Here is a 17,560-nt window from a genome sequence, read left to right on the forward strand (position 1 = left end):
CAGCTTTGATATGCCACACTGTCTGTTCTTGTGCATGGTTAATAACAATGAAGCCGTCAAGGGGGCCTCAGAGGCAAGTAGACAAGTCTGATGTTACCAGTGGTATGATGTGTGTAGCGGCATATCTCATGTAGCAACCACAAGTCATATAAGAGCCATGTTATATTACACTGCAGTCTCCAGCATGTCTGTGCATCCCTGACTGAGAGAGTAATCAGATAAGATAATGTAGTGAAGAGAGAGGCAAAGAGCAGGGACTATAACGTGGACTTTCAGGATGGGAGGGAGGATCTATCACCCTCACACACACAGTCACGCCCGCTGCACACAATTAGACTCACACTCGGAGTGCGGCTGAGGAGATGAGGCTTAAGTCGTAGGCAAGGGAGGATGTTTATAAAAGTGCCAGTGCTCGGCGCATCTTTCAGCTCGCATTATGTGCCCAATCCTAATTGGTGGCTAAGGGGTTCAACCAGAGGCTACAAGTCTAGGAGAATCCTCACAGCTCGTATTTCACACTGCATGCATGTGGTAAGGGTCACGGATCTCACACCAGTGGTAATTTGGACTGAAATGCAACTTAGTTTTTGTCAAAATGTAGTCATCAGGTCTATTTCAGTAGTTTATCAATCTGTCAATTTAAATCAAATATAAAGCATTGGAGTTTGTGCTTTTTATTTAAAGATTCAATGAGCATTGATCAACCTAATATTGGATGTATTAATGTTTACAAAAAAAGAGGAAACAGGTGTTATGTAATGGCAAAAAAATTGCTTAAATGAGCAAAATGTGGCAAACGATAATTAAAAAGGGCAAAAATGTGGAACAAAAGAGGCAAAATGTAGGGATAAAAGAAACTTTAGGCATTTTTCTCAATCTGCCAATCCTGATTGGCTGGTGAAGCATGTTCGTCCACCAGGGACACGCCTACATCCTATAAAGTGTTATTTATTGAGCAAAAGGTAGCTTATTTGGATGAAAAGTGGCCAAAAAATGGTTAAAGAATCCACAAAAATTGGATAAAAGTGTCAAAAAAATTGGACAAAAGAAGTTGCAAAATGGCTTAAAAAAAAAAAAGATAAAAAAGTTTCTCCCTTTTATGATTTTCTATGGAAATGAAATGAAGACAAAGAGCCACATGTTGAGAATCACTGACTTATTAACAGCTTCATCATGGTTTTAGTAAATTAATTTAATAAACTAAATTGGGAGCCAACGATTAGCCCACCCTTACAACACCCTCACTTTTAAAATCGCTGCTCCACTCCTGGCCCTGGATGAGCCACAGCTACTGGTTAAAAAACCTGCTTAACATTCAGACCTGTTCATGTTTATTCTATTATCTCAAATTCTGTTGAATGAAGTTTACATAAAAGCAATCTCTGCCTGATGAAATGCCGACACTATTGTTTCCTCCACTTTGCTGAAGAGCAAAGTTGATCACTGCGTTGCATGGATCCCAGTGCGAGGGACGAGAGGGGCTCGACTGTGTGATGAAGCAAGCCCGGCTTCCACCAGAGGGCCACCGGAGCAGATGTTCTCATTAAAAATGCAGGCTCTGTGAGTGAAGGAGATTGCCTTGTTCCAGGCAGAACCTGGCCGGAGGTTTAAAGCTCTCATTCCACTCACACGTATAAGGCCAGCCAAGTTTCAATGCCGACAGAGCCTTTCAGCAATGTTGCAAATATGCAAAATGAAGAGGAATACTTGCACTAGTGTTTCACAGGTTGTTTTGTTTAAAAGCACTACTTTGACTAGTTTGCTTAAAAAAAGAATAAATTCAAACTGTTAAGATGGCATTTTATAGTGTGTAGCTTCTTTATTGACACTATAGATCTCAGCAGGGGGCAGTTGTTGAACATCTCCTTTGGTGGATGAGAAAAAAAAAAAAACAGCAAACATTTGAGTGTTTTCAGCTCAGCAATAAAGTGCTGATGACCACATATGAACACTCGGGGTTTGGAGGCTTAAGAGGAAGCTGCTAATGACAGCATGGGATATTCCATCTTTTCCAGCTGGCACCAAATGAAGCCTGATACAATTACCATGAAGCTCCACGGCACTAAAAAGTGATGCAGTACTCCAGAGGGTACAACTACACCTACAGTACACAGATGCTTAATAGAATCCAGAAAATCCATCAAACGCTTGTGTAAACCCACTGTGAGACAGCAGTGGACTAAATATCTTTGTTGAACCCAAAGGATAATCCCCAGGCAATAAATACCGTCAACACAGACACAGTTTGGTCTGTAAAGCCAAAGTTGTTGGAAAGTTAAAGACGGATTTGTGTGATCTGAAGGGAGCATTTCTGGTTTTCATCAAACACCAGTCGCTGCTGGGACCGTGTTTAAATGAACCGACGCATTCACTGCACACGGTGAGTGTGGGATTAAAGGTTACTGATGGATTAGTGGTTGACCCTATTACTGCCCTTCACCTCCTGCTCCCTTTACCATCTTTAGCCACATTTATCCTTTTCTTACAAGCCTCTCCGTGTTTCCTTCTTATAATTCCGACAAACCTATGACCCACACATGACAGATACGGCCACTTTTTTCACAGCGGGGACCACAACAATGTGATCGACTGATCCGAGGGCCACAGTTTGTGTGTTTTTGCTGTCCATTTGTGTATTTTTATTTTTGTTGTCGTTTTGTGTGTTTCCTTGTCATTTTGTTTTCTGGGGTAGTTTTCTGATTTTTAGCTTATTATTTTTTTTTTTTTATAATTTTGCAGTTTTGCATGTTTTTAGTGTAATTTTGTGTATTTTAGATGCTTTGTACATTTTTCTGTTGTTCAAATTTATTTTTGTTTTGTATATTTTTCACAATTTTGCACTATTTTGTTATTTAAGTCCTTTTAAATATTTTTGAAGCCATTTTGAGTATTTTTGTATATTTTTTAGGTATGTTTTGTCTTTTTTTGTAGTTTTGTGTTTTTTTTTGTGAGTAATTTTATTACCTCACTGTTATCCAGAAACTTTATTATTGTTTGCTTCATAGTATATAATCATCTTAAAAACACAGAAATGAAGTTGTGTTATGTCATTTAAAAAGTAGGAACAATTAGTTTATACTGGCAAATAATGACAATAATAATGATGAAATCGTGAATATGGTTAAATTGGCAAAAAAAAGCATGAAATATGGTGAAAAGAGGTTAAAAGTGACAATAATGGGTCAACAAATGTGACCTTAGGTGGAAAAGTGGTGGAAAGGGTTTATATTTATAAGTGCTGAAAATGTCTTGAAAGTGGAACAAAATTGCAGAAGTGGCATTGAAATTTGATGGAAAAGTGGCAGAAATGGGTGTAATGTTGAAAAATGCATTAAAAGGAGCAAAAATATGGCAAGAAAAAGTGATGAAAATAAATTAAAAAATGGCAATTTTGGTGTAGTTGCAGAATTTTTTTTTAAAAAATAAGCAAAAATAGGCTCAAATTGTTAAAAAAAAAAAAAAAAAAAAATATTAGTTTCCTGGAGGTATCTGGCAATCCTCTCCCGGTGTCTCGCCACCCCAAATAGGGTGCTGACTCCAAGGTTGAGAACCTCTGATTTACAGGACGACATTTTTGCTGCTCTTATGAGGCGCACCAAAGGTCAGAGCAAACACTTTTTGTTTTATTATGAGTCGTTGTCATAAAGTGGTAAAATGTTGGCCTATACAAACAGAGCACGCAGGCATTCTGACCTGTAAGCATATATTTCTTGAACTTTATAGAATCTAATACCACACAAACACACTTCTGAGCCCGAAAGCTGTGCAGCACAAATTTGAAAACGCAGATTTATGAAAGCTTGTTATTTGCTGCAGTGATCTCTATGATGCTGTTTAATGATTTACCACAGCAATACGGATTGTGGAAACACAAGCAGACAATTTTCATGATTCACTTCTTCTTCTCCTTCCTAAATATGGTGCTGATGTCACGGTGTAGATTATTGCAGAGTGAGACTCTTCATCATGCTTAGCCGTATCTCCTGCTGTTTGTTGGTTTGCGAGTGTAACTCTCCAACTTAGATTGTCTATAAAACAAATGGCAAATTGTGTAGAACAGATTGTGCTGTTAAAGGGAGCATTGTTTCCGACATTCAAAGGCAAGCAGAATTTCAACATAAAAATTGCAATAACCTGTATGTTACGCAGATTTATGCATCCCTCGATAGCACACTTCCCCCCATACTGACGACTGCCAAGTAGTAAATTGGGGAATGCCTTTTGGTAAAGAAGTAGATTCTCTGCACGTGCGCACGCTCACGCACACACGCGCACACTAACATATGCATGCTATGTCTCCGTCTCAGGCGTCTCTGGCCAAAGCAGCTTTACATCATATTACAAAAAATGTACAGTGATGCATTAATAACAGATAACTTTCCTTTCCAACACTGCATGCTATGTCGTCTTCTCTCTACGCGAGGTTTAACTTTTCCTTTAACTTGTGATGCAACTGTGTGTGGAAAAACTGCATTATTGCCCGAGAACACCACTGACACGTGCATGCACGAAACTCTAGGAAAGCAAACATTTTTCAGCAAATAAATCCCTAGCGTAAGCCTCATTGATCAACAAATTAAAGGTAATTTGCTCAAAAATGCTCCATTTGTTTATATTAAAGCTGATATCTAGAGTTTCTGAGAAATCTATGTTTATGTATGATTCTTTTGAATTGCATAAAAATACATAGCTAGTATTTTACTATGGTTTACTGCTGGTGATTGTTCATATACATTAATGTAAATAAGTCCCTCCTTCATCCTATAGGCTCCTATACAAATGGAAACGATCGTCGAGTGCGTCCAGCCAATAGGCTACAACTTCTTGTTTTTGAGACTGTCAATCAAAGTGAATCTGGAACTGTGTACATATCATATTAGTGTTTCACTTGTCTTTCATAATCAATGTGCTTAAAAAAAAAAAGTATATCAGCCTCAATTATCAGCTTCCAATCAGCTTTAGATATTAACCATGAATTTCAAAATCCCATATCAGTTGACCTCTAATTTTAATACAAATCAAGCTATTTAAAAAAATGAAATCGATATAGGCATTATTGTAATTTCCTATATCGCAAAACAGAAATCTCAATCTATCTTGATATATTGCCCAGCTCTAATGCATCATAGGGCTGCTCAATTATAGAAAAAAAATAATAATCACGATTATTTTAGTCATAAATGAAATCACGATTATTTGTCAACCAAAAATTCATTTATTTTTTGTCCAAAAAAACATGAAATATATTTTTTAAAACACTAAAATCAAGTGTGTTCATTTTTTCACGAAACAAAACACTTATTGCACGTGATGTGTCTTTGCTCTAGGTCTTCATCATCAAACCCAAAGTGCTCCCATAGAAGAGAATTTGACTTGCCTTGTTTGTTTACCGAGCGTTTGAGAGGGGTGGGGCGGAGGGGAGGAGCTTGCATGTGCGCTGAATAAACAACTCAAAGTTAGTATTAATAACATGTGTGTGCCAAGCTTTATTACTTGTTGATGTCCAAAATAGTGGATTTGTTTTATTTAGCCAATAAAACATGAGTAAATAATAATAATAATAATAATAATAAAATATTTTTAGTTTTTTCTCAATTATGTTATTTTGTAATCATTAGGTTTAATAATCAAAATCATAATCAAATTTTGATTAATTGAGCAGCCCTAGTGCATGATTACTCTACATGCACCCTTCTTTTTCTGTACACACTTATCTTGCGCGGGTTCACAGCGTGCAGATGCATGGACGGCTAACTGATGGGTCACGGCAGAATGCAGGACACACCAGGGGGCAGGTCTCCAGTTCACTGATTTTTTTTGCTTTGCAATATTATTTCTGTCAATTTCTGCGACTCACCAGAAGAAGAAATAAAGGTTAACAAGCCTTAACGTGAGGCTCGGCTGAAAGAGGTCTTTGTAAGGCTGACTCCACTCAGTAATGAAGCGTGTAGACACAGTGAGCCCTCCACTGTGAGAGACACTGACCTGAAACTACACACACACACACACAACGTATGAAATCACTGATGGAGCAGTGAATTCCACTCCACAATAAATGTCATCCTCTTGCTGTGAGAGGAGGTGGCCTCAGGAGTCCAGTCGTGGTGGAGAAGGGGGGGGGGGTCATTGGTAGCAGGTCTCAGGGGGTTCAGTGTCAAACCTCAGCTCATATACACACTCTAGACTCTGGACTTTTGTCTACACGGAGTGTGGCCAAAGTGAGGCTTTTTTCTGGTCCTTAAAGACTTCTCTGCCCACAGCACATGCAGACAGATGAAAGAAAAACTCCCTAATTGTGTTGAGATAAAGTCAAGTACTTGTAGTAGCCGAGGAAAAAGTCCTAAATTCATTTAGATTGAATTTAAATCACTTTATTTGTCCCCAAAGGAACAAATAAAGACAATGTGGGTACTTTACAACACTAGTAGACTTAAACATGTTTACTGGTACGACTGGTGAGATATTTTAAAGCAGGAAATCACTGTAAGAATGAAGTACAAACACTTCAATGGCTCTGTCTACACTGTAAAGAATAATAAGTTGACTTTATTTAACAAAAATATGCAAACTTATTGCCCTAAAAAACAAATTCATGTATTTTGATCAATTAGATTTAGATACATTATAAGTTCAGTTATTCAAATCTAATTGATATCAACTTGAGTTGATTAACTTATAAGTTATGTTGACTTATATCAACTAGAGTTGATTAACTTATAAGTTATGTTGACTTATGTCAACTAGAGTTGATTAACTTATAAGTTATGTTGACTTATGTCAACTAGAGTTGATTAACTAATAAGTTATGTTGACTTATATCAACTAGAGTTGATTAACTTATAAGTTATGTTGACTTATATCAACTAGAGTTGATTAACTTATAAGTTATGTTGACTTATATCAACTAGAGTTGATTAGCTAATAAGTCATATTGACTTATATCAACTAGAGTTGATTAACTTATAAGTTATGTTGACTTATATCAACTAGAGTTGATTAACTTATAAGTTATGTTGACTTATATCAACTAGAGCTACTTAAATTATAAGTCATATTGACGTATATCAACTAGAATTGATTAACTTATAAGTTATGTTGACTTATATCAACTGGAGTTGATTAAATTATAAGTCATATTGATGTATATCAACTAGAATTGATTAACTTATAAGTTATGTTGACTTATATCAACTGGAGTTGATTAAATTATAAGTCATATTGATGTATATCAACTAGAATTGATTAACTTATAAGTTATGTTGACTTAGATCAATTAGATTTCAATAACTTTTAAGTTGTGTTGACTTATCAACTTAGATAACTTATAAGTTTATCAAATCTGATTGATTTTGTTAAGGCAACCAGTGTGCATTTTTAATTTTTTTTTTTCTATCAAAGTAAAGTCAACTTTTTATTCTTTACAGTTGACGGGACTGCATTTCCCACAATGGAAGACGCAAAAACTTTTAAGACAAACCTTTTACATTTTTTGTGGTTGTTTTTTGATGATCTTGCTAATATTGATCTAAGAGGCTTACATTTTTTTAAATCTAATTTCTAGCAAATTTTAGTTTACTAATAGAATTAAACAAATATTGAATTTTACTAGTAGAGTTTTTTTGAGCACTAGTGCGAGAGTAGGCAAGTTTTACTAGTAATAGCATTTTAGGTTAGCTAAAACTACAAGTTAATTCAAAATATCTCACTAGTAGTACTAGTAGACTGTTTATAGTTGACGAGTAGTAGTAGTAAAGCCATAAGATTTACTAGTAGTACTAGTAGACCTAATGCAAACAAATTAGGAGGAATTATGACCAAATCCAGCTCCTTGATTGGTTGTTACTGGATATATGTTATGATATATTATGCAAAGTAAAGAAAAGAAGAGTTTTTTGTTAGATTTCAGAAGATTTTTAGTTGAATAGCAAGCGTCTGAGATCATCTCGTGTTTTCCTTGGTCAAAAGTTTTGCAGTGAATATGAATTGAAATGACATTTTGACACAGGTGTTCTCATTTAATTCAGCTCCAAACAACACTCATGAATCATTAAAACACATTCACACCACTTGCTCACAGTCACTCACAGCGAGATCTACATATGGCAGACTGTAAGTAAGCGAGTTGGGCAGCTGGCCGGTATTAAATTGGATCCCTGGGTTCCCCACTGTTCAATGGGACTTAAATCCATATTAAAGGCATCTCCTGCAGTTCTGCAGCAGTGGGAGAATATGGACAGTGGCCAAGAAAAGCAGCCCAGTGCCAGCCACACCCCTGGAGGACTGCATCTGCTCTCATTCTACAACCCTGGCCCCTTTATGTTCAGCATGACATATTGTACCCTGCGCCCATTTGCCAGTTGGACCAGACTACGTGTTCTTTAACACAGGAACATGCTGCTGCACGAGGCTAATAAACTCGATTATGCGCATCAGTGTTTTATGTGACTTTGTGAATGTTGGTGTCTTTAGGATATATGGACATGCAACAATGTTTATACACTTAAAACAACCTCTGAATTTATGGGGCACTATTTAAATGAACAGATCAGTGTGCCTGTAGGGTTCCACGCTGGTGATTCCCACGCTTCTTTCACAATTCATGTTTGTTATTATTTTAGCGGTTAAAGCATTCATCGAGGGAGAAAGAGGCTCGTGTCGTACCCTAGTGTGGCACAGGCAGATGTTGCTTTATGTGCAAGTCCTATTTTTTTTTTTTTTTTTTATCACCCAGTTACACCTATCATTGACATTAAGCTTGTGTTAAAGTCTAAAGAAATTAAGAAGAGTGACTTTAGAATGACTAGCCTTCATATTTCACATGTTATTAAATACAGAAACTACATTAACAGTTCTTGATAACTGATAAAAAGTGAGAAATTAGTATTTTGCTGATGTCGTCCAACACTACATTTCCGATTACAATTGTTGCTGATATATACAAAGACTCCTTGCCCCGAACCTAATTTGGGGTTATATTATATTTCTTCATTTAAAAACATGTTAAGCCTACTTTTAATGTAATGTCTTCAACTTATTTAACTTCAGTAATGGGAAAAGTGCAATATTTATTTTTAATGTATAGCTGTCTAAACCTAAATAATCATTCAGACAAATTATTCAAGCCGCTAAAAAGTTGAAAGAACTCCACAACAAACTAGGCATTGATGTTTACTGTGAAACTGTAACAATACAAAATAAAATAACCATGTGCAACAAATATTACACAAATGAAATTTGTTGTATAGTTTCTACGTGAGGTGCAGATCAATTAAAATAGCTGACGAGTTTGAGTGTTTAGAGTGAAGATCAAAACAAGCATTTCTTTGATTGATTGATCTATGATGCATTACACTATGGCCCTCATTTATCAACCTTGCGACAAAACGAGTGCAAATTTGAGCTAACGTTTGGTCATACGACAGGACCAACATGTGATTTATGAAAAATTGCGTGTTTGACCAATCCCAGCGTACAAATGAACGGGTGTTGATAAATGCGGCGGCTGAATTTGATTGTCATTAACATGCTTTAGCCACAGAACAAAGTTTAACAAGTCATTTCTAAAAGTTATGATGGCGTTGCAGGAGTATGTTCCAGTTCTGTCAAAAAAATACAGTTTTGCAATTAATTATTGTAATTAATTATCAATTACACAATTACAATTAGAATTGACCCCAACCGTGGTGTATGCTTAGCGGTTAGCCAGTGAGCTAGTTAAATATGTACGAAACAGGGAACGACGGTAATATCACTGCATAAAATGACTGAATCACGTTATAAACACTATCAAACAACTGAAAACACTTACAAACGTTGCTTTAGCCACAGAATAAAGTTTAACAAGTAATTTCTAAAAGGTATGTTGTTGTTGCAGTAGTAAGAAATGACCCGTATCGGAAAGTCAGGTCGAGAAACCCAAAAAATATTATTTCCGGTAGCGGTAGAAGAAAAGCGGTAGAAGAAAAGCTGCCTTTCAATCTGCCACTTTGGAGCTGGTCCTGAGAGAACAGGATGGATAATGGGGGTAGTCTAATAAGTTGGTTTGGCTTGTTACTGTGATTGTTTTCTCACAAAGCTAATTAACCGTCTTAGCTCCAGGGAGCCAACGTTCCATACCCCGCTATCTCCACCTACCCACACACTTATAGACTTTCATCTATCCTTCCTCACCTGGATCAACCCACGAGCTACCCCCCTCTCTAACCCCCGCAAGTGACATCTCACTGTCTCTCGGTCGTTGGATCGTGTCATGTGTAAATTGATGGAGGGTCTAGTGATTGTCTGTGCGGTCCCAAGGTGCCTTTCCTTACAACACGGGCATCCTCTGGATTCTTCCTGGTCCACAGTTGATTACGATAAATCAATCTAAGGGGTCAAGCACTTGGTCTGGGGCGCAGTCATCTCCTGCGGCTGTGGGGATAAGCTAGTCCAGGATGAGAGGGTGTATCTTGGGACCCCTTTGACCCCCTGGACCACTCTTGTTTCCGTGCTGAAACCTTCATTAAGGGACAAATCTCTTCCTGAAGTTGAAAAAAGAAAAAAGAATAGAGGAGTGGTAAAAGTGGAGGATGCTCTTGTTTTTCATTACATCTTTTTTTTTTCTAACTCCGGTGGCCTTATTTCTGGTAGGTCTGGAAAACTGACAGGTAACAGCACGGCAGAGCAATAATGCCACCCCCCTGGCCTGTATAGCAAATAATGCCAGAGATTTAATCAATGGTGGAAAGGAAAAGCAAGAGGGCAAATCAATAGAAGCCTGGCTGTTTGCTCCCCCTGCTTTCAAGGTGAATCTGGGCCTTACTACATAAATTGGACTAATTGAGGAGCATGCTGGAAAACAAGCTCTTACAAAGCACGACTGTGTCAACATTGTGGTTGTAGGTGAAATATCTCAACTGCCAAGAAAAGGGACCGAAAAAATCAGCTACAGAAAGCTTGTAAAAACACAAATTTTGGCTGTTAACATCCATCCACTTTAATCTAGCTGCAAAGTGTAGGCCAAGTGCTGTTTTAAATCAGCTGGAGACAAAAAAAACAACCTTTCTCAGATAAAGACAGTCATGAATCAATAAATCGAAGATCTTTTGTTAAAAAAAGATGCAAATGGTTGAATTTGCAGTTTTAACATCCCCACTATGAACACTCTTAATGACATCGTTGGAATAGTTTCGCACATTTCATTGTGGGATGTGGAATCCTGTAGACAGATGCATAGAAGTGTTTTTACTTCATTCTTACTGTGATTTATTGTGTTTCGTTGCCAGACAAGGACAGCGATCAGCTTGACTCCATTTTCATTCCTGTTTGTTCCCAGTATTTCCCTTGATATCGCCTCACTCAACAAGACATTCAATGTCTGCCTAGTTCTTTACTTGGGGAGGACAGTGCACATTAATGAACACCAGTACAATACTTTGTGTAAATGGGCCAGATTTACCCATGAGGTATTTTCCATCTGTAATTTAAGACAATGACAATAAAAGATACTGACATGGCCATAGTACAGACACGGACATGGACATAATATAGACATTATTTACAACCAACCGAAGCAATTTGTTATTGAAAAAACACCTTGGCTTTTAACAATCTTTTCAACTCTTTTTTAAAAGCTGTAAAGGCAGAACAGTTTGGAACAGAGACTTTTCCATCTTGTGCATCCGTTAACAGAAACAGTGTTTTGTCAAGTGGTTGTGCGTCTGAACGGTACCTCACAGTCCCCTCTAGTAGCTGATCTAGTTCTCAGATTGGCATCTTTATAAATTCCTCCAAGGGAGGAGGAGCCAAAGCATGAAGAGATTTATATATGAGGCAGGCATGTTTAAAAATTCTAAAGTTGTTCAAACTCAAAAGATGATATTTCTCTAAAATTGGACAAAGGTAAGAAGAATTGGGTCTTTTTTTGCCAAAAACTTTGGTAGCTTGTTTATACAACTGTTCTACAGGTTTCAGTGCAGTGTTGTGACCGAATGACCATTCAGATCTTTCCGTGGAAACCCCAAAAGAAACATCTGCCATTGTTTCGGTCTTGTGTTGGGAAGCCACTTCCTAGTTGAGCTAAGGAGATGGATTGTGGCAGTGAAAAAATCTCATTAGCAGTGACATGGGATTAAAAACTCTCGGGCTCTACAAATAACTGTCCGGTTAATTGATTTTGTTTTCTTGGAGGAAAACGTAGGTTTCCCCGAAAAGAAAACCAACCTAGAATCAATCAAAATAAACAAGCCTGCAATTCACAAATATGTCACAGCGAAGCGTCCCATCACGGACTAGACATATCTGCTGATCAAGTTTAGGTCTTCCCTGAGACCTCATTCCATCCAAGGTCTCTCTTGGGTATGCAACCCAAGGGTCTTCGTTCTCAGGCTGGCCTTAATTAACAGGTTTTGTAGTAATGGTGTGAACGATAAGAGGTGTTAACCCTGTTAGCAGAGTGGCATGTTATAGCATTAGGCTCTTCTAAGGGGAGAAGGAGAGGTGGAGAATTAAAGGAACTGGCTCACAATGCACCAGGAAGAAGATCTGAGTCCAAATGAAATGATTGTATCAGATAGAAATCGATGGCAATCCATGCCTTCCTTAATCCTGCGCTCGCTCCCAGATCACTCCCCCGTGCAGGCAATCTCTCAGCCATCATTACAGCGTGCGGATCGATGGCGTGAACCCAGGCCTCTGCTATAGGTTTCTGGCTGCGATGCAAAAGTCGAGGGGCCAGGGAGGGCGAAGGAGAAGCAAGACACGATAGGTTGATGAGTCAAGCCAGGATGACTATGGCTGTCTGACAATTCATTTACCGCTGTTGTTAGAGTAGTTAACAAAAACAAATGCAGAAAATGTACATCGACAAAACACACAAACTATTATCATTCAATACGGCAGTGGTTCTTAAACTTTATAAGCTCAAGTACCTCCTTTTTCTTATTTCTGGATCCAAATAACCCCTTTGTCCGACTACAAGATTTCGCTTAGAAAACTATTTAAAAACAACTATAGAGCATATTGATGGAATGAGCAAGTGATAACATATTTTAAAAAATATCATTTTGTAAATGACTGGAAACAGTATTTAGTACAGTCAGTGGTTCTCGACCTTTTTTAGATCGTGACCCCATTTTGATACCAACAATATCAAGACATTTTTTTTCTTCCTAGGATCATTGTTTTTTTTTTTTTTTTTACTGCATTTTAGTTTAACTAGAGATATAAGTCACACATTGAAAGTATAGAAATACACTTGTTCAAAACTGGGTGTGTTGTTTAAATATTTTGAAAAATAAGAACTATAAAAAAAAATTTAAAATCTATTTAAATTTTTCAGAAACTGCAGGCGACCCCATTTATACTCCAGGCGACCCCACATGAGGTCCCTACCCAAAGGTTGAAAAAATTTGATTCAGTGGCTTCTGAATAGATTTATTTCTATAGATTTGATCATTTCCGGGGTGGGACCAAGACTGACACTATTTATTAATTTTCCACACTTTCTCTCTCTCAAGTACCCTCTGTAGTGCCATCGTGTACCCCTAGGGGTACACATACCCCCATTTGAGAAATACTGCAATAGGGGATTTAAGTTAAGCGCCAAGGAAATTATGCTTCAAAAGATGGATGATTAGGCTTGGAATGATTTTTAATGGTGGCAATCAGAACAGGTGCACGTCGTCTATCAAAACTTAATAACATTTTACAAAGTGCTTTTTTTTTTCTGCAAACACTCCTGACATCCTGTTTTCAGTTAACGCCTTAACCAGTGAAAAACACCATCTCACAGAATTGGCAACCTCTGGGGAACGGGCTTTGAGAAAGAAAGGGAACAGCTGGAGTTAGTTTGAGGGATTTTGGTGCTGGGCAATGTTTGTATTCATGTGATGCAAAATAAGAAGAAATAACGGCAATAAACACAAATTTCTGCTGACAAGTGGTGATGTGCAGAGAAAAGCATTGTGTGCAATGACTCTAATGAGATGTAAATGCAAAAATTAGAACCAAAAAGAAAAAAAAAAAACCCCTCACAGGCTACTTTGCATGCGTTTTTAGTTTTTTTTTGGGATGGAAAATTAATTGGTTTACCATTAACACAAACGGCCTTCACGGCAGGGGGTATCCATTATTAACACCAGTGGCCCGGGCAGCCGAGAGCAACGAAAAAAAAAAAGCATCTTTTGTTCCAACCTCTGCTTTTCTCTGTTTTGTAGTCAAGTCGCCAAGTCGGCTTAAAAACCCTTCAATTAAAAGCGGCAAGTTGGGCGCTGCTTTAATGATGGCTGTGATTTCAATCTGAAGCGTGTTATTCCTCAAAGGTCCTGGAGGTCTGGAGGCCTCACTGCACACATCAACTTATCTCCTCTTTAAAGCTCCCTTTTTTAATTTCCCACCGTCGTCAAAAGTCTGCTCTGCTTTCCCAGTGCACGTTTGGAAGCAAATCTGTCTTTTAGGATGCACGTGTAGAAAGAAAAAGGGGGAAAAGCCAAATAATTAATTAGTGATACATACTATAACATCTTCACTTGTTTCCTTTAGGGATGTGCATTGCCATGAAATCTGACAATACCATTCACGATTTGCATGCCACGATCAATATATCCCGATACTAAACAATACGTATGATGTACATCTTGATATATCGCGATATCATTAATTACAAATTTCACCTTTACAAGTACAAAATAGTATGAAATACAATTTATTTATTAAAAAAATGTTAAACTTGCGAAAACAAGTAAATGGTAACTAGTTGAATTACCGATATCAAAACACAAGTGGTATATGTTTATCAAACTGTCAAATTCACCTTCGTAAGTTTAACGGTTATTGATTTATGGGCAATATTAAATTGAATTGTTTCCATTAAAATCTATTGAAACAGTGACATCATATACTGATTCCGAGGGGTTTTCTGACTCACGTCGTAGGCTGTGGTCAAAAGCCAAATTGATAACTCTTTCAGAATAAAAGTTAATTATGTGAAGGTTGAAGATGGCCTTTCAAAATAAAACCTATTCTTGCCACAGGTTGTGGTCAGAAGCCAAAATTGATTGTCATTTCAGAATAAAAGCTGATTCTGTGAAGGATCCAGGATTCCCCTTCAAAATAAAAGCTGAAGGCTGTGGTAAGAAGCCAACATTGATTATCATTTCAGAATAAAAGCTGATTCCGTGAAGGTTGCAGAATGCCCTTTAAAATAAAAGCTGATCACGTCATATAGGTTGTGGTCAGAAGTCAAATGCTTAGAGAATTAAAGCTGCTTCTGTGAAGGTCACAGATGGAACCTTCAAAATAAAAGCTGAATATGTTATAGGTTGTGCTCAGAAACCAATAATCCTTTCAGAATAAAAGCTGATTCCTTGAAGGCTGCAGAATGCCCCTTCAAAATAAAAGCTGTTCACATCATAGGATGTTGTCAAAAGCCAAATTAACAACCCTTTTAAAATAAAAGCTGATTCTATGAAGATTGCAGATTGCCTCTTCAAAATAAAAGCTGGACACGTCTTAGCTTGTGCTCAGAAGCCAAAATTCATTGTCCTTTCACAATAAAAGCTGATTCTGTGAAGACTGCAGAATGTCCCTTCAAAATAAAAATTGATCATGTTATAGGTTGTCCGTAGTCAAATTAATAGCCCTTTCAGAATAAAAACTGATTCCAGTGTCATGTACGGAGTGCACATCGTACTGAGATTGTATATGCGCATGTATGCACAGGCGCACTACCGGAAAATGAATTTTTGCTAAAAAAATAATTCATTTTTGTTTATTTTTGTTTTCAAAGTGAACAAACACGTGTTTTATTAGTTTATTAGTTAGGGTTATAATCTCAGTGCGGAGGTAAACTCAGTACGTGACACAGTGAAGGTTGCAAATGGACCCTTCAAAATAAAAGCTGATTCTGCATTCTCACTTGCTTTTTCTTCATCTAGTTCTATTCGTATCAACGTTGTGCTCCTTAGGTGCTAACTGAGGCAAACAGAGCTGCATACAGAGCAGATATTAAACATAAGATGGTTGAAAGACAAAACGATGATTACTTGTATTTTTTTCCTGCTCTTCATCTTTGTCTTCTAATCTAATTTTTAAACATCTCCCCTCCTTTCTAAGGAGGACTTCTAGGGCAAAGAAACTTCTCCCTGCAATTAAGCCGAGCTACAGACACTCAGCGTAATTACCGCTGCACATCGCTGCTGCCACTAAACCCGTTGGCCCCTTCTGGTCATAGGAAGCACACTGAAGAATAGTTAGAAATGAATTATTCAAAGTGATTGTTCGCCATCAATTATTCATGGGGCTACAGCGGAGCGAGATTTGCATCGCAATGCTGTAAATATTATTAATCTTGCCAATTACAAAATTCTCTGCTGTTTTAAACTCTTGGAATGATGTTCCCAAATGTGTGGCGCCTTTTAAGGCCTTTAATGTTTAAGTGGCTTGAAATGAATGTGATGAGGAAAAAACATTGACGCTTGTGTCACACGTGTAAAGAATAACATGAACAATGTGGGGAAGCTCAGCCAGAATTATTTTCCAGGACAACATCAGCATGTCATCACCGACGCGTGCTCAGTGCTTTTATTGAAGTAATACCAGGGAAATAGGAAATAGGAAAGGGAATAATAACCCACATGTATTAGTTATATTGATGCTGTGGTACACAAAATGTTCCATATAAAAGTGAAAACTAGAGATTTAACGAGACAGAGCGAAGGAAATGCACGCACAGGATATTCAACGTGTCAGCAGAAAGAGGTATTTGTCAACAGCTACATGTTATAAACACTGGGAGAATACTGTTAAACAGAGGAATACTAAAAAGTAACAATAAACACTAATTAAACAATGGTCAATAACAGTGGTGAATAGGAATGTAACGATTCACTCAACTCCCGATACGATTTGATTCACGATACTGGGTTCACAATACGATTCTCTCATGATTTATTTTACAAAATGAGACTGTAAAAATACTGTACTATTTTCCTTTATCTTTCATTGTCAAAAGAATCCCTAGATAAACTATTCAAAACAATGCAATTTAACTAAAAATAAATCCTGAATGAAATGAAGAAAGAAATAATACAAATGAAGAAGAAGCCTATTAATTTAAATTCTGGCTCTATAGTAAACAATGCAAAACTGCATAATAGTTCCTTTTCTTTATAAAAGTGCAACTGAAAATGTATTTTGCGCCTTAACAATTGGACTTTAAAAAAAAAAAAACAGTCAGTGTACTGTATTTACATCAGATATTAGTTTCAAACAGCAGAGGGCGCTGGTAACCCAGTGGTCGTTTGGCATGCAGCTATTATAGCAGTGAAGAAGAGATGCTACGCTAGCAGACAGAGCTAATAGAAAAACATGATACAGATTCTTTCGGTGCTAAAGGGGTGAGGAATCATTTACGAACATGTTTAAGAGTTGGCGATTCTGCCCGCCACCTACGCTTCTGGACCAATAAATTATCTTCGACATGACGAGTGCTGTTGTTTGTATCAGGCATTTTCTTCCACACTACTTGCTTACAATGAGCTGACCAATCGTGGCAAAGTCAGGTCCAAAGTCACTCTCTAGG

Source organism: Gouania willdenowi, chromosome 22 (genome assembly GCF_900634775.1).
Source record: "Gouania willdenowi chromosome 22, fGouWil2.1, whole genome shotgun sequence".
Classification (NCBI taxonomy): domain Eukaryota; kingdom Metazoa; phylum Chordata; class Actinopteri; order Blenniiformes; family Gobiesocidae; genus Gouania; species Gouania willdenowi.